The sequence below is a fragment of the Odocoileus virginianus genome, chromosome 1 (assembly GCF_023699985.2).
Source record: "Odocoileus virginianus isolate 20LAN1187 ecotype Illinois chromosome 1, Ovbor_1.2, whole genome shotgun sequence".
Classification (NCBI taxonomy): Eukaryota; Metazoa; Chordata; class Mammalia; order Artiodactyla; family Cervidae; genus Odocoileus; species Odocoileus virginianus.
Genome location: NC_069674.1, coordinates 66,908,839 through 66,929,819, shown reverse-complemented (window position 1 = coordinate 66,929,819; position 20,981 = coordinate 66,908,839). Strand labels below are relative to the sequence as shown.

The following is a 20,981-nucleotide window of genomic DNA, read 5'->3' as shown; positions in this document are numbered from 1 at the left end:
TACTATTCAACACAGTATTGGAAGTCCGAACCACAGCAATCAGGGAAAAAAAATAAAACAAAACAAAAAAGGAATTCAAATTGAAAAGGAAGAAGTAAAACTGTCACTCTTGGCAGATGACATAATAATGTATACAGAGAATATCAGAATCTCCACACAAAAACTAGTAGAAATAATAAATGAATCATCAAGGTTGCAAAATACAAGATTAAAATACAGAATCCAGTACACTTCTACACACTAGAAATGAAATATCAGAAAGTGAAAGTTAAAAAACACATGCATATAAAATTGTGGGGAAAAAAACCCAGGAATAAACTTCACCATGGAAGTGGAAGACCCATACTGTAAAAACTATAAAGCACTCATAGAGGAAACTGAAGATGATTCAAAGCTCATACTCTTGGATTGCAACAATACTGTCAAAAGGGACATACTACCCAAGGAAATCTACAGATTAAATGCAATCCATATCAAGACAGGACATATTTTTTTATAGAACTAGAATAATATTAACATTTATATGGAACCACAGAATACCCAGACTTACCAAAGCAAACCTAAGAAAAAACAACAAAGGGAGTCTAAAGTCTTTAAGACTTTAGATTATCCTATAAAGCTACAGTAACCAAACAGTATGGTACTGGTACAAAAACAGACACAACAGATCAATGGACTAGAATAGAGAGTGCAGAGGTAAACCAATACAATCACAGTTAATTAACCTATGACAAAGGCAGCAAGAATATACAGTGGAGAAGAGTCTCTTCAACAAATGGTGTTAGCAATGCTAGACAGCTACATGTAAAGCAATGAGTTGAGAATATTCCCTCATACAATATACAAAAATAAACCCAAAATGGTTTAAAGACATAAATGTTAGACATAACACTATAAAACTTCTAGAAGGGAACATAAAATATAGGCAAGACATTCTTTGACATAAATCACAGCAGTATTTTCTTACATCTGTCCCCCAAGGCAAAGGAAATAAGCACAAAAATAAACAAAGAGGATTTAATCAAACTTAAAAGCTTTTGTACAGCAAAGGGCAAACTCCAGGAGAAGGTGAGGAAAGGGAAGCCTGGTATGCTGTAGTCCATGGAATTGCAAAGAGTCTGACATGACTAGGCAATGAACAACAACAACAATAAAAGCAAAGGAAACAAAGTAAAAAGACAACCTACAGACTGGGAGAAAAACATCTGCAAATAATGCGACTGACAAAGGATTAATATTTAAAATACACAAACAGCTCATACAACTCAATATCAGGGGGGAGAAAAAAACATACAATCCAATCAAAAAAATGGGTAGAAGACCTAGAGAAACGTTTCTCTAAAGAAAACATACAAATAGCCAAAAGGCACATGAAAAGATGCTCTGGTTATTTTACATCAATTATATCACAATAAAGCTATGTTGTTGTTGCTGTTTTTTAATGAAGAAAAACTGCAACAGAAATACATCAAACAGAATTAAAGGGCTTATTCAACAACCAAAAAAAATCATTTCCTATCTTCATCTTACTTATGAAAGGCATCAAAAATTATCTATACAACTTTGATTTTTTTTTCCTCTCAAACTGCCATCTAAATGATTCCTATGTGCTAAATTTTGCATATATATACACATAGAAAACAGACACTAATCCTACCTTGAAAACATTTATATTATAGCTTTGCTGACAAACTCCAAAACAGAACTACAATCCAGGCAGTTCACTTAACCAAAAAGTTTAACAATAAACTTACACGTTAAAAGGATTTTTCCCCAAAGAGCTAAAAATAATTACATAATTCCTAATTATGGATATAAGAGGTACTACTTCTCTAGGGCCCTGGCACTCCAAAAGATTAAATGTTTGGTGTACAGTGACTTCACTATATTAGTAGATGTTATGATACATTTAGGAAATACTGAGTTAAAAGCAAAATAAAGCTGGCTTCTTCACTACACTGTTCCTTGTAACTATTCATATGCACTAAGTCATCCGAAAGAGGCATATACAATAATATATAATATTTCCCAATCTATTTGTTTCTCATCCCCCACCCCCCAAATTATATAAGATCTAGTAGGACTAGCACTCACAGAACACACTTAAGAATACAGTAATTTGACCATAGTGGTTTGGGTACAATACTAAAGAAAATCCATCTAAATCCACTGATAGAACTTTCTCATTTACCCTTTAAAAATCTCAGTAAAGGACCTTATTTACACTGTATAAAGCACAAAGAAGCAATAATATAAATAAGGACGATACGTAACCATGTATTCTATTCTTGTATGACTAGAGTATCCATTAAATGCTTTAGTAGGGGAGAGGCATATAACATTCTTCCCTCAAAGTCCTAGTAAGAAATGATGAAGGAAAAGATCAGGGTGATGTTTCCACAAGCCAAAGAACACTAAAGATTGCCATAAACCACCGTAAGTAGGGGAGAGGCACATAACATTCTTCCTTCAAAGTCCTAGTAAGAAATGAACCCTAACAACATCCTGATTTTGGACTCTCAGAGGGACCAGAACACGTGATCCCAAAACGTGCCACCAGGCACGTGGATCATTTTGAGCTGAAGGTGAACAAGACCTAACAGACTAGGGAAGAGTTTATTTTACCCTTCCCTTAACCACCTCAAAGGATTTAGGCAGAGTCTGTACCCAGAAGAGAGTTAAAACCAGACACAATATTTTACATTAGAAAGGCTTACCTGCATGGCATAGGAAACATTTATTTGGCAAACATTTGCTTTTCCCATCTTCCTGTTAACTGCCTTCCTCCTGTGAAGTCTCAGACCTCTACTCTCTCTCCTCCTTAGCTAACAACGGCATATAAGCCTCAACTGTCTGACTTAAGAGCCTCATACCTTTGGGGGTCTCTTACATACGAAATTAAATCTTTCTCCTATAAATCCCCTGTTCTATGCTAATTTAATTGTTAGACCAGCCAAAGAACCCAAAATGAGAAGGGAAAAATTTCTCTCTCCTACAACTTCTAGCCTCCAGATCTGTAAGACAATAAATTTCTGTTGTTTAAGCCACCCAGTTTGCAATACTGTTAAGGGAGCTCTAGCGCACTAACATACCATACCAGGTGTCCAGACACTGTTACAGGAACTTGTATATTACTCATTTAATGCAACAGTTAGGTATTTTCATCTATCTCACTTTACAGACATCAAAACTGAGGCACAGAGCAGTTAAGTATCTTGCCCAAGTTCACATTTATTAGGTTTCAAATGCAGGATTAGGGAAGTAACACAAATGATGGTGTCCTGTAGCATAGCAGAATATTTCAACTCTCTGGCTAACAATATCAAAGTTCGAATCTCTACCCTCTAAAGCTTTATTCTCGTAATATACTCTCTAAAATCTTCTAATTATTACTTTCTACTTGAAAGAGTAGGAGTAGATTCAGTTGGCTTCAAAAGGAACCCTAACTGATAGATAAGGAGACTCCCATTAGGAACTGGAGTGACAGTCAAAGCTGAACTACTTAGAAAATCTGGCAGTGGTCACAGACTCAAAAATTATCCAAGTGGTTTCTAACTACAACTTGTCATATAGGTTTTGAGTTTTGCAATGAGGCAGCAAAGGGCCTATGTGACAAACCTGGCCACAAAAATTAGTTCCTCAAAAAAGATCTTAACAACCCAGATAATCACGATAGTGTGATCACTCACCTAGAGCCAGACATCCTGAAAAGCGAGGTCAAGTGGGCCTTAGGAAGCATCACTATGAACAAAGCTAAAGGAGGTGATGCAATTTCAGTTGACTATTTCAGATCCTAAAAGATGATGCTGTGAAAGTGCTGCACTCAATATGCCAGCAAATTTGGAAAACTCAGCAGTGGCCACAGGACTGGAAAAGGTCCGTTTTCATTCCAATCCCAAAGAAAGGCAATACCAAAGAATGTTCAAACTACCACACAATTGCACTCATCTCACACACTACCAAAGTAATGCCCCAAATTCTCCAAGCTAGGCTTCAACAGTACATGAACCGAGAACTTCCAGATGAACAAGCTGGATTTAGAAAAGGCAGAGGAATCAGAGATCAAATTGTTAACATCTGTTGGATCATCAAGAAAGCAAGAGAATTCCAGAAAAACATCTACTTCTGCTTCACTGACTGTGCTAAAGCCTTTGACTGTATGGATCACAACAAACTGGAAAATTCTTTTTTTTTTTTTTTTTCATTTTTTTTTCATTTATTTTTATTAGTTGGAGGCTAATTACATCATTGCAGTGGTTTTTGCCATACATCGAAATGAATTAGCCATGGATTTACACGTATTCCCCATCCCAGTCCCCCCTCCCACCTCCCTCTCCACCCGATCCCTCTGGGTCTTCCCAGTGCACCAGGCCTGAGCACTTGTCTCATGCACCCAACCTGGGCGGGTGATCTGTTTCACCCTAGATAATATACATGTTTCAATGCTGTTCTCTTGAAACATCCCACCCTCGCCTTCTCCCAGAGTCCACAAGTCTGTTCTATACATCTGAGTCTCTTTTTCTGTTTTGCATATAGGGTTATCATTACCATCTTTCTATATTCCATATATATGTGTTAGTATACTGTAATGGTCTTTATCTTTCTGGCTTACTTCGCACTGTATAATGGGCTCCAGTTTCATCCATCTCATTAGAACTGATTCAAATGAATTTTTTTTAATGGCTGAGTAATATTCCATGGTGTATATGTACCACAGCTTCCTCATCCATTCGTCTGCTGATGGGCATCTAGGTTGCTTCCATGTCCTGGCTATTATAAACAGTGCTGCGATGAACATTGGGGTGCACGTGTCTCTTTCAGATCTGGTTTCCTCGGTGTGTATGCCCAGAAGTGGGATGGAAAATTCTTAAAGAGACGGGAATACCAGACACTTTACATGCCTCCTGAGATGTCTGTATGCAGGTCAAGAAGCAACAGTTAGAACCAGACGTGAAACAACAGACTGGTTCCAAACTGGGAAAGGAGTATGTCAAGGCTGTATATTGTCACCCTGCTTATTTAACTTATATGCAGAGTACATTGTGAGGAACACTGGGCTGGAATCAAGACTGCCAGGAGAAATATCAATAACCTTAGCTATGCAGACGACACCACCCTTATGACAGAAAGCAAAGAGAAACTAAAGAGGCTCTTGATGAAAGTGAAAGAGGAGAGTAAAAGGCTGGCTTAAAACTCAACATTCTAAAAACTAAGATCATGGCATCTGGTCCCATCACTTCATGGCAAATAGATGGGGAAACAATGGAAACAGTGACAGACTTTAATTTCTTGGGCTCCACAGTCACTGCAGATGGTGACTGCAGCCATGAAATTAAAAGACGCTTACTCCTTGGAAGAAAAGCTATGACCAACCTAGACAGCATATTAAAAAGCAGAGACATTACTTTGCCAACAAAGGTCCATCTAGTCAAAGGTATGGTTTTTCCAGTACTCATGTATGGATGTGAGAGTTGGACCATAAAGAAAGCTGAGCACCAAAGAATTGATGCTTTTGAACTGTGGTGTTGGAGAAGACTCTTGAGAGTCCCTTGGACTGCAAGGAGATTAAACCAGTCCATCCTAAAGGATATCAGTCCTGAATATTCATTGGAAGGACTGATGCTGAAGCTGAAGCTCCAATACTTTGGCCACCTGAAGTGAAGAACTGACTGACTAGAAAAGACCCTGATGCTGGGAAAGATTGAAGGCAGGAGGAGAAGGGGACGACAAAGGATGAGATGGTTGTATGGCATCACCAACTTGATGGACATGAGTTTGAGCAAGCTCTGGGAGCTGGTGATGGACAGGGAAGCCTGGTGTGCTGCAGTCCATGTGGTCACAAACAGTTGGACACGACTGAGCAACTGAACTGAACTGACTGACTGATGATCTTAAAGCACTTCATCTATTATGACCATAAACACTTACTAGATCTCTCTCTAAAAGCAAGACTATATATACATAGACCAATTGAGAGGAGGAGGGTAAGGAGCAATAGAGAATAGTGGAGAGTTTCACACTACCAGAGGAGACTAGAGATCAGTGTTACAGCTTGGCTTTTCCTATACAACAAAGTTGACAATGGCCCAAAGCTGATAATTTCTTCTCTTTTTGTCTTTCATGCTCTTAATCTAATTCACTTCATGTTAACTCCCTGTGAAAACAGTGTGCCCACAAATTAGCTCACAACTTGACAGTTAAATATATTTTAAAACAAAACACATTATTCTATTATAGTTTGAATTATGTCCCACAAAAAGACATGTTAAAATCTCAGCCCACAGTACCTATAAATGTGACCTTATTCAGAAACAGGTTCTCTGCAGATGTAATCAAGTTAAGACAAGGTCACAATGGATTAGGATACGCTCCACTCCGATGACCAGAATCCTTCTAAAATAAGGGGAATTTAGACACAGACACACAGAAAGGAAAATGCCACATTAATACAAGGACCCACAGGGAAGAGGTCATGTGAAGACAGAGGCAACGAAGACAATGACACATTTATAAACCAGGCAAAACCAAAGGTTTCCAGCACCAACCAAAAACTAGAAAAGGTAAGGAAGAATCTTCAGAGACAGTGTAGCCATGTAAATAGCCTTGATTTCAGACTTTTAGCTTCCAGAACTCTCAGAGAATAATTTTCTGTTGTTTTAAGTCACTTGGTTTGTGGTAATTTGTTAGAGTAGCCCTAGGCATCTGAAACATCTTCTCTCCAATATATTCACTTTTTCTCATCTTTAATCAAGCCTCAATTTAGGCCTGAAGCTATAGACCTAACAAGTTAATTGAGAACCGAAGTCAACGAAGGTTTCACAAGCAAAGGAGCTGCAGGATAAGCCATTTAATCTTCTACACAACGTTCATTGGCCCATTACCAGCAAGTTCCCGTATTCTTAGTTTAAGAGCTCTTGAGCTACTGAATACAATTTTCACAATGAATGAATTATGCTTGTAAAAAGGAGTTAGGAAAATGGAACAGAAAACTATTTAGGCTTAAAACACAAATATCAGACACTTTGCTACATAAAATGGAGATCATGATCTCAATTCCACTACTAGTGTTTCTTGTCCATCTGTTTCATACTGCAAGAAAATATTCAACAATTATGCATAAAAAACCAACTGGAACAATGACAGATACTAAGTACTAGAATATATTACTAAATGCATGCCATGCGTGTTAAGTCATTTTAGATGCAGTGTTTCTAACTACAAAAGTCCTGAATTAGTCCTCCAATAGTCCCAGGAAATTCTGGGTGACTAGATGATACATTAAACCACGATCATATCAAGTAAACTATGTACACAAGTTGTTATCCATTATAAGAGGTAAAGAAAATTCAAAAACCAAAATATTCTAATGATTCCTCCACTTTAAGAATGAGCATAAAAACAGAAAAAGAGACTCAGATGTATAGAACAGACTTGTGGACTCTGGGAGAAGGCGAGGGTGGGATGTTTCAAGAGAACAGCATTGAAACATGTATATTATCTAGGGTGAAACAGATCACCAGCCCAGGTTGGGTGCATGAGACAAGTGCTTGGGCCTGGTGCACTGGGAAGACCCAGAGGGATCGGGTGGAGAGGGAGGTGGGAGGGGGGACCGGGATGGGGAATACATGTAAATCCATGGCTAATTCATTTCAATGTATGACAAAAACCACTGTAATGATGTAAAGTAATTAGCCTCCAACTAATAAAAATAAATGAAGAAAAAAAAAAAGAGAAGAATGGAAAAAAAAAAAAAAAGAATGAGCATAGTAAGATTTAAAATGGATAACCAATAAGGATCTATTGTACAGCACATGGAATTCTGCTCAGTGTTATATAGCAGCCTGGATGGGAGGGGAATTTCAGGGTGAGTGGGTATATATATATATGTGTATATATATATATATACGTATGGCTGAGTTCCTTCACTGTTCACATGAAACTATTATTAACATTACTAATTGGCTATACACAGTACAAAATGAAAAGTTTGAAATAAAAAACAAAAAAATGAGTAAAGTAATGGTACAGTTTCCAGATGATTTTATAAAATAATCTCTCAGGTATCTTTGGTTTTGTTTTTCCTATTTATTGAGATTTATGTCACATACCATCAAATTCACCCATGTAAACGATATATGTGTATATATAACACATAGAGACTATATATCCAATATTTACATATTCAGAGCTGTATAACCATCACCACAATCTAATTTTAGAACATTGCTATCACCTCCAAAAACAAACTTCATGTCAATTATCAGTCACTTCCTATTTCTGCTTTCCCTCCAACCCACTCTGCCCCAACCTGAAACAATCTACTTTCTGTTCTTATGGATTTTCCTATTCTGGATATTTCATATAAATAGAATGATATAATTTGGTCTTTTATGATTGGCTTCTTTTACTAAGCATAATGTTTTCAAGGTTTATCCACAAGGCAGCATGTATCATGTATCAGTACTTCATTTCTTTTTACTGTCAAATAATATTCCACATATGAATGTAACATGTTTCTTTATTTACAATTTGATGGACATTTAGACTGTTTCTAATTTGGGAGCATTATGAATAAAGCTGCTATGAATATTCATGTATAAGTTTTTGTGCAGACTTACGCTTTCATTTCTCTTAGGTACTATGAATGGAACTGACAAGGTGTATGGTTACTTACGTTTAGCATCTTGAGAAACAAGCCAACTGTTCTCCAAGTGGGTGTACCATTTAACACTCCCATCAGCAGGATACGAGAGTGTCAATTTCTTCACATTCTCACCAACACTTACTAGAGTCTGTCTTTTTAATTTTGGCCATTGCAGGGAGTATGGAATGGTATTCTATATAGCTTTGATTTGCATTTCCCTAATGACTAATATTGGCTAATGTCAGCTAATTGGCTAATATTAGCTAATGACTAATATTGGCTAATTCCCTAATGACTAATAATGGCTGGATGGCATCATCGACTTGATGGGCATGAGTTTGAGTAAACTCCAGGAGTTGGTGATGGACAGGGAGGCCTGGCGTGCTGTGATTCATGGGGTTGCAAAGAGTCGGACATGACTGATGGACTGAACTGAACAGAACTGAATGACTAAAAACGTTGAGCATCTTTTCATGTGCTTATTGGCCATTTGTGTATCTTCTTTCAAGAAACATCAAGTCCCTTGTCCATTTTTTAGTTAGGTTCTCCTTTTTAACTTTTGAGTTGAAAGGCTCTTTATATTTTCTGCATACAAGTTCCTTGTCAGACATACGTTTTAGAAATATTATATCACATTCTATGTGCTGTTCACACTTTCTTTTTTTTAATTAATTAATTTATTTTAATTGGACACTAATTACTTTACAATATTGTAGTGGTTTCTGCCATACATTGACATGAATCAGCCATGGGTGTACATGTGTCCCCCATCCTGAACCCCCTTCCCACCTCCCTCCCCATCCCATCCCTCAGGGTCATCCCAGTGCACCAGCCCTGAGCGCCCTGTCTCATGCATCCAACCTGGACTGGCGATCTGTTTCACATATGGTAATATACATGTTTCAATGCTATTCTCTCAAGTCATCCCACCCTCACCTTCTCCCACAGAGTCCAAAAGTCTGTTCTTTACATCTGTGTCTCTTTTGCTGTCTCACATATAGGGTCATCATTACCATCTTTATAAATTCCATATATATGCGTTAATATACTGTATTGGTGTTTTTCTTTCTGACTTACTTCTCTCTGTATTATAGGCTCCAGTTTCATCCACCTCATTAGAACTGATTCAAATGCATTCTTTTTAATAGCTCAGTAATATTCCATTGTGTGTACGAACCACAGCTTTCTTATCCATTTATCTGCCGATGGACATCTAGGTTGCTTCCATGTCCTGGCTATTATAAACAGTGCTGCGATGAACACTGGGGTACACGTGTCTCTTTCAATTCTGGTTTCCTCAGTGTGTATGCCCAGGAGTGGGATTGGTGGGTCATATGGAAGTTCTATTTCCAGGTTTCTAAGGAATTTCCACACTGTTCCCATAGCAGCTGTACTAGTTTGCATTCCCACCAACAGCGTAAGAGGGTTCCTTTTTCTCCACACCCTCTCCAGCATTTATTGTTTGTAGACTTTTTGATAGCAGCCATTCTGACCCGCGTGAGATGGTACCTCATTGTGGTTTTGATTTGCATTTCTCTGATAATGAGTGATGTAGAGCATCTTTTCATATGTTTGTTAGCCATCTGTATGTCTTCTTTGGAGAAATGTCTGTTTAGTTCTTTGGCCCATTTTTTGGTTGGGTCATTTATTTTTCTGGAATTGAGCTGCAGGAGCTACTTGTATATTTTGGAGATTAATTCTTTGTCAGTTGCTTCGTTTGCTATTATTTTCTCCCATCCTGAAGGCTGTCTTTTCACCTTGCTTATAGTTTCCTTCATTGTACTTTTAAGTTTAACTAGGTCCCATTTGTTTATTTTTGCTTTTATTTCCATTACTCTGGGAGGTGGGTCATAGAGGATCCTGCTGTGATTTATGTCAGAGAGTGTTTTGCCTATGTTTTCCTCTAGGAGTTTCATAGTTTCTGGTTTTACATTTATCTCTTTAATCCACTTTGAGTTTATTTTTGTGAATGGTGTTAGAAGGTGTTCTAGTTTCATTCCTTCACAAGTGGTTGACCAGTTGTCCCAGCACCACTTTTTATGTTTATCCTTTCTTAATGGTGTCTCATGTTTTCTCTTCCTTGATGCTATCCTTTGATGGACAGAGGTTTTTAATTTTGATGAAGTATAGTTTATCTATTTTTTATTTTTTCATTAACCTCTTGGTATCTCATCTAAGAAACTAAGTTCATGACAATTTACTTCTGTTTTCTTCTAGAAGTTTTTGGCTTTAACTCTTATATTTAGGTATATGATATATTTTGAGTTCCTTTTTTGAATGGTATAAGAAAGAAGTACATATTTGCTTGTTTGCATAGAGATATCCATTTATCCTTGGTGGCAAATGGTGACTATCCAATAGTCCTTGGTAAAGAGACTATTCATTACCCATCGAATTGTCTTTATAGCTTTGTAAGAAATCTGTAAATGTAAGAGTTTGCTTCTGGACTTTAAATTCTACTTTACTGATCTGGAGTTCTATCCTTATGTGCCAAACTATCTTAATTACTGTAACTCTGAGGTAGGTTTTTAAGTCAGAAAGCTCAGATTCCCCAACATTGTTCTTTTTCAAGTTTATTTTGACTATTCTTTTTCAAACTTGTTTTACCTATTCTGGGTTGCTTGCATTTCAATATGAATTTCAGGATTATTCTGTTAATTTCTGCAAAAACATCAGTTGGGATTTTAATACAGATTGCATTTAATCTGTCAATTAATTTGGAGAGTTTGACCATCAGTGGTGTCTTAAAGATATCCATATCCTAATCTTCACAATTTGTAAATATGCCACTTTCCACAATAAAAGGGACTGTGCAGGTAACTGTGATAAATTAAGAACCTTGAGATAGGGAGATTATCTTGATTATCTGGGTGACCCCATAGTAAACACAAGTGTCCTTATGAGAGGGAGGCAAAGGGAAATTCGACTATAGAAGAAGGTAATGTGAGAATGGAAGCAAGGGGAAGCAAAGGTGATGGGAAGCACTTTGATGTGCTAAGGAATGAAGAGAGCCTCCTGAAACTTGAAAAGACAAGAAAATGGAGTCTCTCCTTTAGCATGTAGAAAGAACTAGCAGCTAAAACTTTTAGTCTCATAACACTCATTTTCAGCTTCTTCAGAATTGCAATAAATTGGTGTTGCTTTAACCCACAAAATTTGTGATAATTTGTTACAGCAGCCCTAAAAAACTAATACACCTAACATACTCCAAATGTTTTTGCACATAAGAGTTCAATATACATGTAACCAAAACTAATAAGAAAAACTACAGCTATACTTAGATGTTCCTATATCCTTTTCTCAGTAAGTGATTGACCAGGCAAATGGAAAATCAGTAAGGATATCTATAGAGAGAGAGACAGTACAAACATTGCCAATTTTTTACAATTGGTAAATCCAGGTTATTAATAATAAAGGCAAAAATATAAACCAAATATTAACTATAGAGGGGACAAACCTGACAGATATCATCTTAATCTCATGATCAAGGTTAACGTTACCAGTAATTAGATAGCAAATAGTTGGGGAAACAATGGAAACAGTGACAGACTTTAATTTCTTGGGCTCCAAAATCATTGTGGACGGTGACTGCAGCCAAGAAACTAAAAGACGCTTGCTCCTTGGAAGAAAACCTTTGATCAACCCAGACAGCATATTAAAATGCAGAGATGTTATTTTGCCGAAAAAGGTCCGTCTAGTCAAAGCTATGGTTTTTCCAGTACTCGTGGATGGATGTGAGAGCTGGACCATAAAGAAAGCTGAGCACCAAGAATTGATGCTTTTGAACTATGGTGTTGCAGAAGACTCTTGAGAGTCCCTTGGACTGCAAGGAGATCAAACCAGTCAATCCTAAAGGAAATCAGTCCTGAATATTCATTGGAAGGACTGATGCTGAGGCTAAAGATCCAATATTCTGGCCACCTGATGTGAAGAACCGACTCACTGGAAAAGACCCTGGTGCTGGGAAAGATTGAAGGCAGGAGGAGAAGGGGACGAGAGAGGATGAGATGGTTGGATGGCATCACCGACTCAACGGATATGAGTTTGAGCAAACTCCAGGAGTTGGCGATGGACAGGGAAGCCTGGCATGCTGCAGTCCATGTGGTCACAAACAGTTGGATACAACTGAGCAACTGAACTGAACTCAACTAAAATCCAGGTTATAAAATAAGGGGACTCATTTTATCATTTCCTCAATTTTGCTCTAGTTTGCAAACTTTCAAAATAGTACGATGAAAAACGTTCACTGAATTAAAGAGAATATAATATATAAAAGACAGCCTACTTTCATTTTGAGCAACATCAAACTCAATTATCTTACCACTGAGGTATTGTTATTTACTATAAAAGTCCTACTATCTGCTATACTAATTTTTAAACAAGGTTCAGCTTAAAACAAAATCTAAAGAAGTGTTATTTTGGACAGCAATTCGGTGGATTTTCTTTAACACTTTATCATGAAAATTCTTAAAAAGAAGAGAAAATGGTATAACAAGCCCCCTGTTTCAGCAACTCTCATTATCTAACCAATTTTATTTTGTCCATATTCCCGCTCCATTATTTGTTTTGCTGAAGCATTTTAAGCAAATCTAAGAAAGCAAGTTATTTCCTCCATATATACTTCAGCATAAGCATTATATATTAAGTACAAAAAGAATTATCAAGAAGAATATATCAAGTGGAAAGCCCAAAGTATGCTATAAAACTAGTTGTTTTTTAGTCAAAGAAAGTTGAAAAATTAAGCACACAGAGAGCAGGCAAAAAACACTGCTAGAAGAAAATAAAATTTAAGCTGACAAAATACACCATGCCAGGAAACATTATGTCAGTTCAAAACTGACATATCACACACACACGTGCACATATGGAGTAAACAAGATGGAACCATCAAATGCACTAGGGGTATAATCTTATAATCTTAAAATAATATAACTGGAAGATAGCCCAGAAGGCAAATACTATAATACACATACTAAAACGCAACAATTTCAGTGTATGTATCTCAAGTTAATCAAGAATTACTCTCAAAAAAGATATACAGGTGCCTCTGTCCAGGGGATTTCTTCTTTGTCCATGGCAAGAATACTGGAGTGGATTGTCATCTCCTTCTCCCGGGGGATCTTCCCGATCCAGGGACTGGACCAGTGACTCCTGCATTGCAAGTGGATTCTCTACCATCTGAGCCACCAGGGAAGCCCAGGGAAAGAACAGTCTTCACAGTAAATGAAACTGGGAACACTGGACATTCACATGAATAATGAAGCTAGGCCCTGATCTTACATGATACACAAAAATTATCTCCAAATGGATTAAAAACCTAAAGGTATGAGCTAAAACTATAAAAACTCCTAAAAGAAAGAATAAAGCTTCACGACACTGGATTTGACAATGATTTCTAAGATGTGGTGCCAAAAACACAGGCAAGTAAGAATAAAATTGGACTACATCAAAAATAAAAACTTCTGTGCATTAAAGGACACAATGAACTAAGTGTAAAGGCAACCTACAGAATGGGAGAAAATATTTGTAAATCATGTATCTGATAAGGAATTATTATTTTAAATTGGTAAAGAACTCCTACAACTGAACAACAGTAACGAAAAGATACTCAATTTTAAAAAGGACAAAGGATTTAAGTAGACACCTCTCCAAAGATGATATATAAATGGCCAACAAGCATATATAAGGATGTTCAACATTATTAATCATTAGATGACTATAAATCAAAACTACAATGAGATATCACCTTATATTCATTACAATGGTCACTATCAAAAAACAGAAAATAAGTGTTGGCAAGTATGTGAAGAAATTGGAAACCTTGTGCACCATTACTGGGAATGTAAAATGGGCTGCCGCAATGGAAAATGGTACAGAAGAGCCAAAGGAAAATTAAAAATAGAATTACCACATGATCCAGTAATGTAATTTCTGGAAATATATCCAAAAAATTGAAAACAAAATCTAGAAAATATATTTGCAAACTCATATTCACTACAGCCTTATTCGCAATAACCAAGAGGTGGAAGCAATTCAAGTATTCACTGATGGATGAGTGGATAAAGAAAATGTGGTAATATACATAGACTAAAATATAAAACAGACTTTAAAAAAAAATGAAGGAATTCCTGTCGCATGCTACAACATGGATATAGTTTGAACATTAAGACACAAAAAGACAAAAGCTGTATGATTCCACTTACAGTTAAAAATCATAGAAACAGAAAGAAGAATGATGGTTGCCAGGAGTTGGCAGGCTGAAATAAGTTGCTTAATGGGTATAGAATTTTATTTTGCACAACACTGAGAACACAATTAACACTACTAAACTATAAACTTTAAAATGATGATGATGGTAAATTTTGTGTTACCTGTTTTTTATGACAACTTTGAAAGAAAAACAAAACAGAAAATAACAATTGTTGGAGAGGATATGGAAAAACTGCAACTCTTCTACAATGCTGGGGGGAATACAAACTGTGGAAGCCTCTGTGGAAGATAGCACAGCAGTTTCTCATAAGACTAAACAAAAAATTACCATATAACTGACCAACTACAGTATAAACCCAGAAGATTCTAAAGCAGAAACCTGAACAAGTATTTGTATACTTATGTTCACAGCAGCATTATTTACAATATTTAAATAGTGAAGTGATCCAAATGTTCAAAGAGATAGAGGAATAAAGAAAATGTGGTATGTGCATAAATATTATTCAGCCTTAAAAAGGAAGGGTGAGATGTATGGAGAGAGTAACATGGAAACTTACATTACCACATGTAAAACAGATAGTCAGTGGGAATTTGTTATATAACTCAGGGAACTCAAACAGGGGCTCTGTAATAAACTAGAGGGGTGGGATGGGGAGGGAGGTGGGAGGGACGTTCAAGAGGGAGGGGACAAATGTATACCTATGGCTAATTCATGTTGATGTTTGGGAGAAACCAACAAAATTCTGTAAATCAATTATGTTTCAATTAAAAAACAAATCAATTTTTAAAATATTTTTAAAAAGGAAATTCTTACCTACACCCAATGTGAACAGAATTGAATATGTCTTTCCTTTTGCTGGATAGCCACTGTGTAAAAACTGCACCTCTAGATCTCCCTGTTGAGATGGAAGCTGGAAGATTTTAACGTGATTTTATATGCCTATTTTCTTTCTTTATCATGTCTTAAATATATTAGATTAAAAGCTTCATTTTAACATGTATCCTAACATGCTTTGTTTAAAATAATAACAGAATCAGATATTCCTCATGGAAATGACAATTCCTATTTTCCCATAACAGTAGTATACTAAGTATTGATTTCTGTTAACTGCAGTCACTGCAGGTTGCCAAAGCAATATCTACTTTTCCTTTTTTCATTACTAAGAGAACTTCAGTTTTGTTCAGGGCAGTGAGTTACCCACTCTGTCAAAGATTTCTGGGCAAGTTTTACTTCCTCAGATAGACTATACCTTTTCCTTTGTAAACTTCTTTTTTCCTGCCTGGAACAAAGATGTGATATTTGGAACTGCAGCAATCTTACTGAGGGCTTAAGTATAAAAATAAGAATGGTGGAATAGAAAAGCAGAAGAAACTTGGTTCCTTGACATTATCCACAGTTGCTTTATACCACTTTTGAACTACTACATGAAAATGATGCACCTGTTACTTTTAAGCCATGGTATGTATGGCTAATGTTCAAAATCCTTCAAGCTAGGCTTCAACAGTATGTGAACTGAGAACTTCCAGATGTACAAGCTGGCTTTAGAAAAGGCAGAGGAACAGGAGATCAAATTGCCAACATCCGCAGAATCATCAAAAAAGCAAGGGAATTCCAGAAAAACATCTACTTCTGTTTCACTGACTACACTAAAGCCTTTGACTGTGTGGATCACAACAAACTGTGGAAAATCTTAAGAGAGATGGGCACACCAGACCATCTTACCTGCTTCCTGAGAAACCTGTATGCAGGTCAAGAAGCAACAGTTAGAACCTTACATGGAACAACGGACTGGTTCCAAATTGGGAAAGGAGTATGTCAAGGCTATATACTGTCACCCTGTTTATTTAACTTATATGCAGAGTACATCATGCAAAATGCCAGGCTGGATGAAGCACAAGCTGGAATCAAGACTGCCAGGAGAAATATCAATAATCTCAGATATGCAGATGACACCACCCAAACGGCAGAAAGCAAAGAGGAATTATTCTCTTGATGAAAGTGAAAGAGGGAGAGTGAAAGGCTGGCTAAAAACTCAACATTCAAAAAACTAAGATCATGGCATCCAGTCCCATCACTTCATGGCAAATAGATGGGGCAACAATGGAAACAGTGACAGACTTTATTTTCTTAGGCTCCAAAATCACTGCAGACAGTAGCCGCAGTCATGAAATTAAAAGATTCTTGCTCCTTGGAAGAAAAGCTATGACAAAACTAGACAGCATATTAAAAAAAGCAGAGACATTACTTTGCTGACAAAGGTCCATCTAGTCCAAGCTATGGTTTTTCCAATACTCATGTATGGATGTGAGAGTTGGGCCAGAAAGAAAGCTGAGTGCTGAAGAAAGATGCTTTTGAACTCTAGTGTTGGAGAAGACTCTTGAGAGTCCCTTGGACTGCAAGGAGATCAAACCAGTCAATCCTAAAGGAAATCAGTCTTGAACATTCATTGAAAGGACTGATGCTGAAAGTGAAGTTCTACTACTACCTGATGCAAAGAGCCAACTCATTGGAAAAGACTCTGATGGGAAACATTAAAGGCAGGAGGAGAAGGGGACAACAGAGGACAAGATGGCTGAATGGCATCACTGACTCAGTGGATGTGAGTTTGAGCAAACTCCGGGAGTTGCTGATGGACAGGGGAGGGTGGCGTGCTGCAGTCCATAGGGTTGCAAAGAGTCAGACTTCGCTGAGCAACTAACAACAACAAGGTCAAGGTGTATGTTATCCATAGCCAAACAAAGTGTTGATACATGGTACTGACAAATGAGTAATTACAAACTATGACTTAAGTACTTGAAAAGACCACAAGAGGAAATACAGAGAGTCACAAACTGTATGAAGAAAACAAATTTATACCTTATTATTCCAACTGAAACTTAGCTCTCCTCCCGTTTGTTTTACAGATATTCATCATAGATTAAAGATGCCCCATACTATTTCTTGTTACCATAACTTTTTATTTTAAGAAGATGTTAATATATTGAATAGTTTTTCCCCATCTATATAACGTTTTATTTTGTCACTTTAATTGTTAAATGTAATGAACTGATTATTCCAATACTGAATTAAATTCACAGTCCTCAAACTCAACTTTCCTGCGATAATGCTATGTCCTTTTTAAACACTGCTAGATGCCTCACTAGTCCCCTCTCACTCCCAAAGCCACGGTTTCCAAGATTTCTAATCCAAGGAGAGAGTTTTCTGGGCTATCAAGTATCCATAAGGCATCCAATACAGGCAGAATGTTTTATTCCTTTCCTTTATCCACAAGGTTTCCAGAAAGTAGAGGCTTACAGTATTGGGGCCAGAGAAAATGTCATTCTAAACTCAAGTCATTAATTAAATCACAATGGGTTTCCCAAGTGGCTCAGGGTTAAATAATCTGCCTGCCAATGCAGAAGAGCAGAGACATGGGTTCAATTCCTGGGTTGGAAGGATTCCTTGGAGAAGGACATGTCAATCCGCTCCAGTATTCTTGCCTGGAAAATTTTCATGGACAGAGAAGCCTGGAAGGCTACAGTCCATGGGGTTGTGAAGAGCCGGACACAACTGAGCACACACATGGTGGTAACAGGTTGGAAATTATGAGGCACAGGATCCTGCATGGGAGAGTAGTCAGAATGGGTTGTACTTTACCAGAATCTAAAAAACTGAGCAAAAGAGGAAGTGTGCCAAAATGATTTCAAAATGAGATAGGCTGGAAACGAGGAGGAAAGGGGAAGGGGAAGAGGAAGAAGAGCAGAAAGAGGAGGGAGATGGGAAGCAAAGGAGCAGCAGTCTAAGTTTGGCCAAGTGAACTGCAAAAGGGAGATACCATGGACAAGGGGACCAGAAAAGAGGCCTATTCTCTTACTGGGGAAGAGTTCAGCTTCTAGGATCATTACCATCCACACACTACCGACCCTAAATTTATATTCTCAGCCCAAAACTCCCCACTGAATTCCCTTACTGAATCATCTCCTTTTGGGAAGCTAAAAGGTATTCCAAATTTAATTATGTCTAAGAAGAACTGTCACTTCCCCCATATAACTGCTCCTCCCTCAGTATTCCCCATATCAGTAAAAAGCACCATACTGTATTATTTACTTATCAAACTGCCCCATATATCATGCCTGTAATCCCCTTGAGAGTAGAAATGTGGCTGTGATATTCCTAGATATGTTAGTCGCTCAACCAAGTCCAACTCTTTGCAAGCCCAAGGACTATAGCCTTTCAGGCTCCTGTGTCTATGGAATTCTCCAGACAAGAATACTGGAGTGGGTAGCCATTCCCTTCTCCAGGGGATCTTCCTGCCCCAGGGATCAAACCTGGGTCTCCTGCATTGCAGGCGAATTCTTTACTGTCTGAGCCACCAGGGTATTCCCAGAGGTTAGGACTATATCTAAGAGGAGAACTTTGATAAATACTTGTTTAAATTAATCACCAGATTAATTCTGGTAAGAATTAATTCTAAACTCTTCCACAGAAATCAGTAAGGGAATTAAAACTTATAGCAGCTACAAGATAGACTAGTTTTAGTTCTTCCTTCTGGTAAAAGAAGCAAAGAAGAATGTGTATGCATATGCTCAGTATGAAGCAGAGAGGAAAACAAGGTAGAAAAGTATGAAGAAAATAGAAGTTTCCTTTATTACACATGCACATGCACACACACACACACACACCCCATCTCTTTCCCACACATCTCTCTCAGACATACACACTTATAAAGTGACTGAAATATATTTGTGGCCATTATCATGATGGATGAGCCCAGAACTGCTTTAACAAGATTATAGTCTTATAACACACAATTAGAGAGGAGACTTACCATGCAACACTTTATTCAAAGCAGATTCTGGTAAGAAGAAAACCCAGGGCTAAAACCAAGAGGGCTTCGCCATTAAGGAAGAGAAACGATTTATCCCACAGGGAACTAAAGAGTGCCAGATGCTACTTCATTTTCTTTTATCTTCCCTAGATTTAGAGCCACCATCCTATTTTGCATCAGCTGGTAAAGAATCTGCCTGCAGTGCAGGAGAGCTGGATTCAATCCCTGGGTTGGGAAGATCCCCTGGGGGAGGGCATGGCAACCCGTTACAGTATTCTTGCCTAGAGAATCCCCATGAACAAAGGTACCTGGCAGGCTACACACCATAAGGTCACAAAGAGTCATACACGACTGAGCGACTAAGCATACAACATACCTATTTTGCAGTTTTTCCATATCTGTCCTGACAACTTTCAAATATTCATACAAATGGATCTTAGGGAATGTTTAGTTTTGCTAATAAAAGGGAATATTACTAGTCAATGCACCTATCTTCCAACACCAAACTGCTTTTCTCTAAGTTCTAAGTGGTGACTTATAAAAAATTCAACATAGCCCCTTCTTTCTAGTCCCACCATCCCTCACTCCATCCTCAAGAGCTAGGTCAAGTCTAATCCTGAGTCTTGCAGATTTCTGTGGGTTGACAAGCTTCTTCCTGGCTTCATCCTTTGCAGGTATTTACATTTCCATTTTATACCCTTTAAAAATTCAATCACCCCTCAGCTATCTCATTTTCATATTTCAAAATCCTTTAATTTCTCTCTATGGTATCACTTTTTGCATGCCTTGCCCTTGTGAGCTTATTTCTTTTTAGTCCTTTATTAACATATTAATGAATTTTGAGGAGGCAGAAATAAAGGTGCACATTCAATCCACTATCTTTAACCAGTAGTCTAAAGCTTACATTTTGTTCAAACTAGAATACTAAACACTCTAACCCTAAATGCTTGCATCTTTCCAATTTCCAAAATCCTGATAAAATCCTATCTTTGGTGTTAACTACACACATCTTTTCTACTCTCCTAAACTGTAAATAATTTATCTTCTGAATTTTCACAGCATATTACTTGTATTTTTTCTGGCATTTACTTAAAACCATATGTGCTAAATTTTAATGACTAATGCTGAAAAATCTCCCCCACTGCCCAAAGTTATTCACTCAGAAATTTACTTAGCAAAATAAGTGAACTTGTAAAAATTCAAAATACTCCTCAAAATGATATCTACCATTATATTAATTTAATAAGACTCTCCCTCTACATCAAACTATGACCCATGATCTGAGCAAATGTGTTATCCAACATGTAAAGAAAAGAAAT

General features: G+C 37.3%; 1 protein-coding gene across 1 annotated transcript in view; it reads right to left on the bottom strand.

Moving 5' to 3' along the window:
• COG5 (component of oligomeric golgi complex 5) overlaps positions 1 to 20,981 on the bottom strand; it is a 268,380-nt gene that overhangs the window by 155,536 nt on the left and 91,863 nt on the right.